At 45.0% G+C, this 13233-nt stretch overlaps 1 pseudogene; it reads left to right on the top strand.

The window, feature by feature from the left end:
* LOC119098917 (cytochrome P450 307a1-like) overlaps positions 1-13233 on the top strand; it is a 70599-nt pseudogene that overhangs the window by 29071 nt on the left and 28295 nt on the right.

Raw genomic sequence — 13233 nt, forward strand, 5'->3', positions numbered from 1 at the left:
TAACACTGCGTAATATGACTGCTCCGGAAACGGACAGTCATCAAATTTAAATCAGGCACGTTTTTGCTTTTCATAGGCGTGGCCTCGAAACTCCTCGATCCTGCCAGGACACTGTCAAAGGCAGGTGGAGGTCTTGTAAAAGTGGGTGCTCGTGCAAACGCTACTCATGTTCAAGGAAGATCGAGGAAATTTGCTCTTCAAGGAAGAGCAAATTTAATCCATGTTTCCAAGATCTGACATTTACGGCCGATTCTATAATTTTCTTCAGACATGCTTTGATCTTACTGTAGTTTAGAAACATAAATTTAATTCATGTATGGTAGTTGGCTACCTTATTGATTTGTAGGTCAAAATTCAGATCTGTCCGAATCACTCAGTTTTGCGTCAATATTTGGGGATTTCCAGTTTTCGTCCAAACAAACTATTTCGGCTACAAGTAACGCTTTGAGACTGTCCCCATCGAGATAAGTCCGAACCGTCCAAGACCTCGGGAAGGGGGGAGGGGATGGATGGAGAGAAATGGCTGGTGCATGGATTTGAACAACAGTCATCTCAGATTAGTCTTGACACCTGCGCACGTGTCCTGCAGGGCACATGGGCCACGCTGAGATAGAAGGTAACCTCTGATGTGTCATGGACCAGCGAGACGTTGTAGGGCAAAATTGATTGAGTTTTTGTATGAGTGATTTTTGTTTCTTCCATTTCATGCATTTTGTTGGATATAAGAGTTGCATGGATTGAAAGAGCTCATGGCACATGAAATTGGGGCCATGGGGCAGTAGACACCTCAGGCAGTACAAATGAAAATGAATGAAATGTGCAAGATTGAGTTGAATTATAATTCCGGGGCAGATGCAGACGGAGGACGCTGCGTTCCGCCTGGATGCGACACACAAGGTCATCCGACTTTACGGACCATCCCTGCGAAGAGCATTCTCTCCCGTGTACGTGTTGTTGAACAAAAGGCCGGTAATGATGCTGAGCACCCCAACATGTCCAGGCCTATGCTTGATCTGAAGCGTTACATAGCAAAAACTATCATGTAATGCTGCATACCAAATGCCTGCCAGCTCCGTTCACATTCGTGTCACAGATAATGGACGAAATGAATGAACTGGCATTGCGCGAACGTGCTAGACCCTTAATATAGCTGCACGGATTTACTCGCCAAACAGGACCTGTTGACACGGCTGCCGGGCCGTGACGTGGCTGCAGCAGGCGGGGCCTGGCGCCAGCCGAGTGACCTGACCCGCTCCACTGACCTGCACCGCCACCCGGGTCACGAGCACGCGACACGCCCCCGCCAGAGCGGCCAGGCCGCCGTCGTCGAGCGCAGGACCACTCTGTGCCCCCACGACTTTCACCAGGCGACTCATGCTGCTGTAATAAACTCGCAACCGGCCTGCCCGGCTCATATGGAGTTGCGGCGATACTTATGGATCGTAGGACCGGCTTGTGATATTGGGTACTCATTGAAGGTGTGCCCACACGTAACGGATCATTCCGAGGTGTCCGCCCAAGCCACTCTGGATATTTGGCGCAGGTATTTTCGCACATGGATCGGGACGACACAAGACGGTGTCCCCGCGGGCACCTCAACGCACAGCTGAGCTGTGGGGGCTGGGCTGTGGTGTAGGTTGATGCAGTAATTTGACTACCGGCCCGTTCTTCCGGCGCCGTCTTCGTCGGCGCGAGGGACGAGTGGCAATGGTCACTGCTCACTCACTCACACTCACAATGGTCACTTGATATTTGATTAGTTCTAGCGCGTTACTGACGTAACGCATTCATAACACGGATAAAACCATGCATTGATAGGCATTAGAAGATCCACAGACTTGTCATCGATTTCGATGTCGTATTTGTAACCCAAAAAGAGCCGATGAACGCAGCAGGGGGGTACTTCTGTGGGTGATGGCCGGAAATGGTTGAAATGGCTCGTACGCAGTCATGCTGCTCCCCGTTTAGACACCTCCACTAGAGTGACCTCTCAATAGGGCTGTTTAGCGTTGAAATGACAGCATCATTGGTGGTTTATATGGGCCAGCCTTGTATGAGGAGTATGTGAGATAAATGTGTGAATGAATACATGTGCATCTTTCCACTCATCTTGGTTAGTTGGGCCAGACTTTTTAGTCAATTCCCTATCAAAAGGAATCTCTGGTTCCAACCAGAGTTTTGTGGCTCGGATTTTTTGACACCATTAAGTTGGATACATGTGGGATACAGATATTGAAAGTGGGTAACAGGATTCTGGCAATGTCCTGGTGTATTTTTAGTTCTGGTTAAAGTTGAGTAATATGTAAAGACCGAATGCTATGCTAGCATTTAGTCTAACATCTCAGAGTTGGGACCACACCATATAGCCAGATGATTTTCACTTATAGTCCCTGTCGGAGTTTATGTCAATATCACTTTGGTTTTTAACAAATGTGCCTAATTTGCCAATGACCTTTCCAGTTGAAAGGGAGTTTTCCCAAATTAATATTTAATAAATATACTTAATTTACCAATGTCCTTGCCAAATGAAAAAGGAGTTTTCCCAAATTAGCTTTGTTTTTTTATAAATGTGCTTCATTTACCAATGGCCTTGCCAATTGAAAATGAGTCTTCCCAAACTGTCAATTAGGTGGTGTTGTAACCTGAAATTTTGAAACTAGGTACAAGTTATCACCAATCCCCTTGTCTTGCATTTAACAGAAAAGGCGGAATCGATACTGTCAGACTGCCGCTGACATTCTTCACAGGCTGGCGTGACAGAAGATGATGTGCCTGCAACACGGGCATAGCTTTGTAAGACACGGGCATAGCTTTGTAGCTTTGTCCCTGTTAAGTTGAGGGAGCTGAGTACTGGAAAACAACAGAGCCTTCCCTCAAGATATTTCAACAAATGCATTACTCTCCACATTTTGCCCAGCTTCTTCTCAAATTGGGAGGAGGGGCATGGTGCTCAAGTTGGGAGCCTAAGTCTCCCTTTCCCTCAGCTAAAAAGCAAATTACATACCTGGTTTGCAACGAGACTTATGATTTCATTGTTGTTGTAAGGTGTGAGGATGGCACAGAGGTGGGTGTGCTGAACTGCTTCTTGATGATTATCAAGTATCTTACTGACTCTGTATCACTTAATCCGTCCAATGGCTGAGTTAGTTTGAGCGCATGCCTTCTGGCCCACCTACCCGTGGCGGGCTGGATTCCAGTCGGTTTTGGCGGTCGCTACTTCTCTTTGACAGAAACGGCCTTCGAACGGTGGCAGCGACCACGCGAATGGTCAGGTGACTTGCACATTGCGGCACGTGGAACATTCCGTCACCAAATTCTGCCGTTGACGCGGAATTGCGCACTGGGATGCTGGAGATCAGGGCTCGCACAACAAGGACTGCTTAGCGTAAGCTCTGGTCCCAAATATCCATCCATTCAAAAGGACTCAGATTAAATCTTTAAAAAGAGGCGCTGATGTGGTAGAATGACTGTTGACCGCATTCAAAACTTTTCCAGCCAAGATCACATGAAATCAATTGTGTCTTGAGAGCATGATGTACTTTAAAATCACACGTTCAAATCGGAGCAAATGTTTTGGTTAGAACAATCAGTAGTGGATGCAGAATGCTGTAGTGAATACAGTTGATAGGACGGTTACATGAACGCTCGGAACCATAAAATATGCTCGAATATGGCCATAATCACAGGCCAAAGTACGCATAATGCGTTTGAATAGCATATGGTATGTTACCCTTCTCAGTATCCACAGCCATCCAATCAGGCATTGGGTCTGGTCATCACTAGATCTGATAACAATGTCAGAGCGTCAGAGGCGAACACTACTACAATTGGTCAGCGGTAGCGAAAATCGGCTACAGAGCATGAACTGTGCACCCACACAACTACGCAGTCACCGGCGATAACTGAGCCAAGCCCATTCGCACCGCGTGACTGCAGTGCAACGCGTCCTGTCAAACGACGAGGATCATACCTACTGAAATATGCTATCAAATTTTTCACAGGATGGAAGCCAGGCAGGCCTTCTTGGTCATTTATTCACAGTCAATGTCCATAGCGGCAATGCTAATTGTTCTTAAGACTGGGGTTGAGACGCCCTGGCCCCTGCTCTCTCTCTCTCTCTCTCTCTCTCTCTCTCTCCCTCTCTCTCTCTCTCTCACCCTAATTCCTGAGGTCCTGTCTAGTGATGCACTCAGAAATGTGAGATGCTGACTTTTTACCTAATCCATGATTATGCTTATTCACATGGCTCAGCGGTGCGTAAGCGTCCGCATAAAATGCTTGATAATCCCAGAACAAGTTGTGTGAAGAGCGTTTTTGAAAGACTTACACCAAATTGTCTGGAGCACATTATAACAGTCTCACAGAGCATCACATGTGACCGGTCATGCAACAATCCGCTGGCTCCGGGCGTCTACGCAGCAGTGCATGCTGGCGGACGCGATGACCTACCAGGCCGTCCTCGTCACACATCACGATGCTGTTCCGTACCAGCCTTTCACTGGCCCGCTCGTGACACTGAGCGCGGCAATGGATGCGCGGCACTCGATGAACGGATAGAAGACGCTATGCAGTGGCGGCTCGCCGGTCGAGACGTGCGCAGAAGCCAGCGCACTCCGAGTCGAGCTGCACCAGCAGCGTATTGAGACGGTCGCGCAGCAGGTACTGGCACACTTCGTAGGCTCTTCGGCCACCGCACGCCGAGTCCAGGGCAGCAACGACAGCAACAGTCTAAAGCCGTTGCACCGCCACCGAGGCGACGGGCAACAGCCGGTCGGGCGGGTGGAGACGGCGGCGGCGGCGGCAGCAGCCAGCTAGCGTCGGTGGAGCGCACCAGCTACGCCAGCTCGGTGGGCCCACCGCGCGCTGGTTGCGCTCGTTGGTGAAGCAGAACGGCACAGCTACCGCTGACTCCCGCCGAACTGGGAGCGGTGCAGCTGGTGTTCATCCTCCTGCGAACAGATGCACGCCGATCTTTGAAAGCTCACGAGATCACAAACCGCCCCGCACCTCAGCATAGCTTTCTGAACATATATGCTATTTTTCAATTTACTTGCGAAACAGCTAGTTCATTGCCAGTGCAGTGGGCCAACGGGCCTTTACATAGGTACATAGGTGCCTCATTTTCGTATCGTGACCAGCAGCGCACAAGGGATTTTTGTGAGGAGCGGTCCGACCTTGAGGTATATCTGGAAGCACTCTCATGACCGCTCTGGGTAGCAGCACCTGAAGAACTATGCATGCGTGCTCTCTTTTCTTAATACCCCGGTTTTGTGTCATAATGATTGCTGTGAAATGTGCTGTTGGCTGGCATCATTAATCCTTTACCCACTGCAGTGGGCCAACAGGGCCTAGCATGCGGATGAGATGCAAAGGCCTTAAAAATGTGATGTTAAGGTCATAAGCATGTTATATATCAAAGGGATATCCCTGTTGTCAAAAGCCATAGGGTGGAATGATCAGCAGCCGCAAAGGTCTCGTCAATATTAACATCACATCAATAACAGCACACAGCTGCCACAGCAACAAAAAAAATCATAAAGCATGCACAGAGTAGAGGCAACGTGACATGTCAGATCCTCATTAGCGTGTCGGTTCATCTAAAAGCCTGCATGTCAGAGACTCATTCGCATATCAGATCATTTAAAAGCCTGCCCCTTGATGCAGAGAATGCGGCAGAGTCATGTGGATATTGAGAAAAGTAAACATAATATGCACCATTGCCACCCTTTAAAAAAAAACACCAACATATGTTTAACGTGGCTTCATTAGAGTTTCATTTATCTACAATGAACCGACTTGACAACAGAATTGTCAATATTTGTCACGCCATCTTTTTCATGCTGGTCACAACTGGAGTTGGAAGGGAACCATATTTCAGCTTGGAGGGATGTACACCTGGAGTGAAGTATTTTAAGAAATGTTATGACGTTTGCAAACAAAACAAAACACATATATCTTTACCACAGGTATTGTATAACAATGCCACTGAAGTTGGGAATAAACAAAGCCTGGGCGACAATGATGTTATAGAAGAAACAAGTTGACCTGGGAATAATGTTTTAAAAGGGAAAACATGACTAAAATTCATCCATGGGTACCGTGGTGCAGACAAAAAAAAGAGTTGAAAATTGGAGGCCCCCACTCTGCTCCACCAGGATCTACACAGGTGGCAACAGGATCTTATTCCTACAAAATCACCGCTACAGTGAGACTGACTCAAACCATATGACAAACCAAGGCGAACGTTCAAAGCACAGATCAGACAGACGTTCTTCAATATTTCGGTCCATCATGCAACTTCAGTCATCTTCTGATGATACAAATAGTTCGCTGTTACTATCAAACAATAGTTTATGCCCATCTGACTGACTCGTTAGTCGTTATTGGTAATCAGATGATATTCATATGGCCCGGTTGTGACAGAAATGCAGAGGCCCCACACGCATTCCCCGAAAGTACGCTAATACGCTATTTGCGCCAAACATTTTTGGAAAAAACATAAACAGTATACCAGATTCGAGCCATTGTCAAATCAATCAAATGTTTATAACACTGTTTACCAGTGCTTGATAATATTTTGTTATTTCAGGATAATTGATCTCACAATGTTCCTACGTACTTGTTCGAAATATCGCTATCTTATACAATATACTACAGCTCGCCGCCCATTTCTGAATGAAAAGTTTTCTTACCGGTTGTTCTGGGGTTCTGAGGCTACCGGCTCTGGCTGTGTATCACCAGAGCCGGCAACCTTATCCTTAACAGCTCTCACTTCTCTGAGCTCTAAGATTGCCGATGTGTCGACCAGAGTGAATGTGTCAGTTTAATTCGTCTAGTTTTCTTACCGGTTGTTCTGGGGTTCTGAGGCTACCGGCTCTGGCTGTGTATCACCCAGAGCCGGCAACCTTATCCTTAACAGCTCTCACTTCTCTGAGCTCTAAGATTGCCGATGTGTCGACCAGAGTGAATGTGTCAGTTTAATTCGTCTAACATCAATGATACCTGAGGCTGAGATTCGATAATTAAGGTCCCAACATATTCGAGCATTTACTCCACCAAAGCTTCCCTTACGACCAGTATTTAGACAAAAAATACACAAGCATGCCATTCACTGATCCGCAGCCCATCACAGCATCCGCGACGAGAATGGCAGGCTGGCGTCAGCTTTCCCGCGTTCCGAGATATTCTTAAGGTCTGCCTGCTAGATGACGCCACATATTGTTGTCGTCACAAGACAGTTCCATTACGACACCAAAGGATGACCTAATGGGATTCATTTTTGCAAACTTTTTATTTAGCTACTAAGGGTCTTTTTTGAACCTCGAAAGCGTGCCATTAATTACAACTAAGCTTCTCCCATCATGTCTGATGCTTATCTCAAGATCTTCAAATGTGGAGCATTGCCTTTAATGTAACAATGTCGTCCTGCCACGCGCTCCGCGGTATCTTCGGCTATCGCCCGCCGGCCGCGCCAAGCCGTGGATCGCCGTGCAGAGTTCCTAAAAAAAACCTGAACTTTGAGGCCAGAAAAGTTAGGAGCATGTGTTTTGGATCAATATACACACAATAGATGCGATGCGCCATAGGCCGCCAAAAACTTTGGTGCCACTGCACAACGTGTCGAGTTTTTCTCAAAATGCCTTAGCAATGACCCCTCACCCCAATCCGGGCGAGAGTTAAAACCATGGGAAGACCACCGATACCCCTCATAGTTTTCAGCTTTAGCCAGGTCAGGCCCTGTCATTGTTCGAAATGACGCACTTGCACAGGCGTAAAGTTTGTTGTGTTGCTAGTGGTTATGTGTTTTGGCTATTTTAGAAATAACCTTGTAGATCGACAGCACATCATCACAGAAACACCCAGTTACCATTTCAAGTTGACCTTAAGGTCAAAAAGGGCGAAAACTGCATAGGTAAAATGCTTCAGGAATTTCGTGCCGAATCTCAAGAAACATTTGTCGTCGCAAGCTGTTAAGTTGTATGCTGTTGAGTTCCACTTATTTTGGTTTTCAACATTGGTTCTGCGGAGATTTGCTACATCAACTGTCTGCAAGCAATGCGGTGCGTGCTGCTCTTAGATGACATTTAGATGCCGCTTTCGGGATTTCCAACATTTACTTAACCCGCATATTGCAATGAATGTTCGAACATGTTGGAACCTTAATTATCGAATCTCAACTCCAGGTAGCATTGATGTTAGTCGAATTAAACTAGCTCATTCACTCTGGTCAACACATCGGCAATGTTAGAGCTCAGAGAAGTGAGAGCTGTTAAGGATAAGGTTGCCGGCTCTGGTGATACACAGCCAGAGCCGGTAGCCTCAGAACTCCAGAACAACCGGCGAGGAAACTTTTCATCTAGAAATGGGCGGCGAGCTGTAGTACATTGTATAAGATAGCAATATTGCGAACAAGTACATAGCAACATTGTGAGATCAATTATTCTGAAATAACAAACCATTATCAAGCACTGGTAAGTAGTGTTATAAACATATGCTCAGAATATGCAGTTTGATATTTGGCCTTGTGCAAAATCCTTTCAGCTCGCACAAGTTAGCCAGTGCTACTTTCCGGAATAAATTTATTCACTGGTCGCTGCCATCCAAAACCCTAATTGCGAAAAAAGATCCACGCAAATACGTGCTTTGAGCCGTCTTATGGCAAAAGTTCGTATGACGGTGGTTTGAAGTACAGAAGTTTGCCGGACGAAAGGTCGGTGCGCAGAGGCTCATGGTAAACAAATTTGCTGGGACAACAGTTCATCGAGGAAAGAATTAGTTTGCTCAAGTTTGTATAGGACAAACCCTCCCATAGAGCAAGCCTTCGTCGAGAAAACAGCTGGAAGAACAGCTCGTCAGCTCGTTCACCGTTCTAAACTTCGCATAGGACCACAATACATCGAGGGCAAAAGTTCGCCGTGCAAAAATTTATGCGGCCCAAGTTCGTCGATGGCCCTCTATCGTAAAAGTATGCGACACGCGCTTGAATTGAAAAGTGTACCTTTAAGACGTCAACATGACTAATGGACGGAATAATTGTGATAAAAAACAGCCTGGAAATACATCGGTCCAAGGCCAGATGTTATATGCTGGGGAGGGGCCCTTTAAAATAGGGCCCTAATAAAATAAGGCCCTACCCAATTTTTCAACCCCGTTGAGCTTCGTTTTTGCTGAGCTGGCTTCAGGCCCTAAATATTGGGGCGCTGCTTCCCCGTTTTTAATGCGATCTCCTGAACTGACGCGCATGTAGCAGTGGAGGTTGTTGACCGTGGGCCAACGTCCGCGTAATACCTTCACGCTTAGCCTTGCACATTGATGTATACACTGTGACGTCACCCAGGCTGCCCAACATTAGATCATGGCCCACATACTTGTTTCAGATTTAGGTTGCGTTTAGTTTACTTTTGTGCTAGTATAATCATGCATGCCAAATTAACCAGTTCACCATCAGATTGCGCGGGATAAAAGTGCTGCACATGATTAACAGCAGTTTACCATCCTACCATGCACGGGGAATTTGGAAGTTTTGGGTCAAGCTCCAGATTACTCTAGAACCACAATTTTCCCGTCTGTCTTTCCAAGAAGCCCTGTTTTTCGTTTTGCCTGCCTGCTTACTGTCCCTCAGTATAGGCTCGTGACATTCAAGATGAGTATCTGAAGATGTCATTCAGCGTAGTCCAGCGTGTGAATTAAAAAAAAACGGAGTTTCGTGCATGCCGGTGTTTGACATCACCTTCGCAAAACTACCGTTACGACGCTATCTAGTTGAACGTGTTACTTGAAATACCGCGAGTTCATAGCCGTTCCTTTTTGTCTTCAGGTTTATAGCGCTATTTGTCTGACCGATACCGCATTATTTAGTATTTTCAGCACACTGAAAGAGCATTAGGCGTTTCAAGGAAGGCTTGAATCAATCGAGTACACATCGCACTTAGAACACGTGATGAACGGCATGTCAATGTTTATATCTTCACCATAAAAACAAGCCAAAATGTAAAACGAACTTACTGCCGTAAGCCAACTGCGGGATGCTCTGGACATATACGTCTGTGGACAACCCATAGATGGCTGAGACCAAAAGCTCACACATTTAGGCTTGTTTTCACGCTTAAAATATAATAACTGGCTGGCAGCTGATCTTATGTGTTTTTATTTCAATGTCTATCCTCATGCAGAGAATCTCTGCACACTATAAACCGAGCACAAATTATGTCGTGAAGCCGTTTTAGAAGGCCATGAGTCTTAGGGAGGCATTTCTGAGCGCTTGTAGGTTTAGGGACAGGGGTGCACCAAGTAAACTTGTTGGGCGGGGCAAAGCAGTGCAGCACCATGCACCACAAGTGCTCACAGCGCATGCAGTGTGCCTATCTAGACATGACGATTCGGCGCCCTTCGTCAACAATTAGGCTAATGCAAATGGCGGTGTTTGTTAGTCCCACGCTAGTGAAGTTTTTTCAAAAGGTTGTTACGTTACATCATTGTCTCTGAGTGCTACTTACGTTGAGCCACGTCAGCCATGTCGGTGTTTTCAGAAAATACCGTGCACTTTTTTGTAGTTTAGTCCAAATGGTTTGCAGACATAACGGAGACTACACTTGCCAACTCCGACCACCAATTTAGCCCGCAGTCTTCTGAGGGAGCCTCTTACGTGTCATCGAATGCACTGGCATGGTCGCGCCGTATGATCGTGGAGACCCTTTCGCCTCCCCCCGACTGGCATCTGCCGGGTCAAACAATCGACCTCCTTTAGGACTAAACGCCAGGTACCTACCATGTGCTGGAGTTCAGAATCTAAACGATTCGAATACGATGCGGGAACCAGCGTAAAGATAAATACACGGGTATATATACAGGTAGTACCCCAATGATCTACCACAGAATTGCAAACTTGCAACGACTGGGAGACGCACCGTATCGCCTTAGGAGTTTTGTCATATGATATTGCATATCAATGAAAAGTGTTGAACATTTAATTAAATACGAAATATCAAATTGAATCCAAAACATTGTATACAAAGTTTATTTGAGCCACCCTATGAGATATCTAAAAATTATGTGTACTCGTCAGGCAAATAAGAATATTACTGGTGGTCACACAGAAGGCATTCGCTACCTTATAGTCATTTCGAATAACAGTTAGAATTCTGAGTCAGATGGCATAATAATGGTGAGTTTATGAAGCTGCATGTAAAGTTGGAAATACATGACAGGCAGTGAGCTAGAACCGCTCTTGAACTATGGTGGGAGTGAAAAATTTCGTCGCAAAAAACCATGCAGGATTGAAAAATTAAATTTACAAACGTTGGAACTTATGAGTTAGTAAGATATGCTCCAGCAAACAAAGACACATTTCAAATTGGCATGGACGTAGTGTCATCAATATGACAAAACTGTTTGCTTCTTAACATCTTAAGTCATTACATTGAAACAAAATACATCAAAGAATAGTACTTTCATAACAGTGTAATGAGCATCAAAAACTATGTAACACCAATGTTTTGATGCTGCACTTTGCACTTCCCTTCCACAGGACCTTTTAAGACAAAACAAAGCAAAGAGATTGAACAATAAAAACAACAACAACAAATTCAATAAGCATAAATCATTCAACCCAAAAAAAACTTGGAATCCCGTCCATCAACGCATCACCCAATCAAACACGATAGGCATACCTCTAGTTTCTGTTAAGGTTAGGTCAAGAAATACAAGTATTATGTCACTGCTTCTTGCAAAATACCAGTGCCTTTTTCCATGAAAGGAGCCTAACTAAGCCGAACCTAAGGAAGCCTTACCCTCGTCTCATCCTATCGGACTTACTTGTATCACAGCAGTCCTCTGTGAATCACTAATTCTTGCAAAATTCCTACTGCCACTTGCCATGCAATTAACCAACTTAACCTAGTTTAGGGTAGCCCATATATTAAATATCATCTCAGCTCACCTCATCTCTTTCTTGACAGCAGCAGTTGTGATAGAACATGGTGAAAGTTATTTTTGGCTGGTTTCAACTTGTGTTTGGGTTCAATTTATTTGTGCCAGCTTGTTGACATCAGACAAAGTTGACAACACACAAATTGAAGCCCCTCAAATCACTTTGAATAACTTATTCTGGTTGTCATGGTTAGCCTTCATCAAGGACAACAGTGGGTACGCTCAAAATAATATTCTTTCTCCACATGTAACATACCTCATATATAGATGGCTACACAACCAGTTTTGCTGCTTGCCTTTCCAGTTGTAGTAAAGGCATCCATTTATATTTTGTTATTCATATTTCATGACTTAAAGTTTGAGATGCTTGCTTCACATTCAAAATGGGATCATCTGATCATTTGCTACAAATCGCTATCCTCCTCATGTTTTAATTACTTTGCAGCTTGGGGTGCTCCTGTGCTAAAAATATAACGTATACTTACAGTACAGTCATGAGTCAGCAAACCATGGCAACTATCGAGAACATCTAGTTGAAGCAAACATGACGGACCGCTTCAACCAATTTCAGGTAAATAATTAGGAGTATGGAACAAAATGGTTCAATTACATGTCCTATGACATCATAATTTGTCTTATAAACAACATTTGATGGATTAAAATAGGAAACGACTTAGTTTGGTCACAAATGAGGTGCTGAAAGCAGGCATGGTTAACAATTAGCTGCCCCACAGGAGAAACTTACAGGTTTTTAAGGGCACGCTTCTTCCTGCTCTCCACACAAAAAGTCAGCATCTTTCGCATGGTTTGCTGACAGATAGGGTCATCCAACCCACCCACAAAATATAAATATCAATAATGCCCACCAACCTGCAATACTAGAATGCGAAATAAGCTAGAGGAGGTCTGCATGATAAAACAGAATTTCGCTACCAAACACTTTTGTATTAGCTGCGCCAGGTCTGTCCCAAAGCCATGGACGCCAGGATAATGTACCGTGATTAGGAAGCGAACCTAAAATGGTTTAAATTTATCAGTATCGAACCCACCATTAACCAGAAAAGTGACTAACTGGGGGTTTAACAGGGAAAAACTGGTGTTAAAAATAAGTTTCGTGCTTCAAATGGCGTCCCCTCATTTCCTGCGAATTGTTCACCTCTTGTGCGTATTGCATGCATGTTTGGGCGGCTGGCGGATTAATCCAATTTAGGAATGAAATATGCGTAAGTTTGCAGTTGGAACATTTTGCAGAGAAATTGGTGAGCATTTTAAGCCATAGGTGGGTAGCATTAAAGACAATCAGAA

This window comes from Pollicipes pollicipes, unplaced genomic scaffold (genome assembly GCF_011947565.3).
Source record: "Pollicipes pollicipes isolate AB1234 unplaced genomic scaffold, Ppol_2.1 Scaffold_4740;HRSCAF=5597_pilon_pilon_pilon, whole genome shotgun sequence".
In the NCBI taxonomy this organism is placed as follows: Eukaryota; Metazoa; Arthropoda; class Thecostraca; order Pollicipedomorpha; family Pollicipedidae; genus Pollicipes; species Pollicipes pollicipes.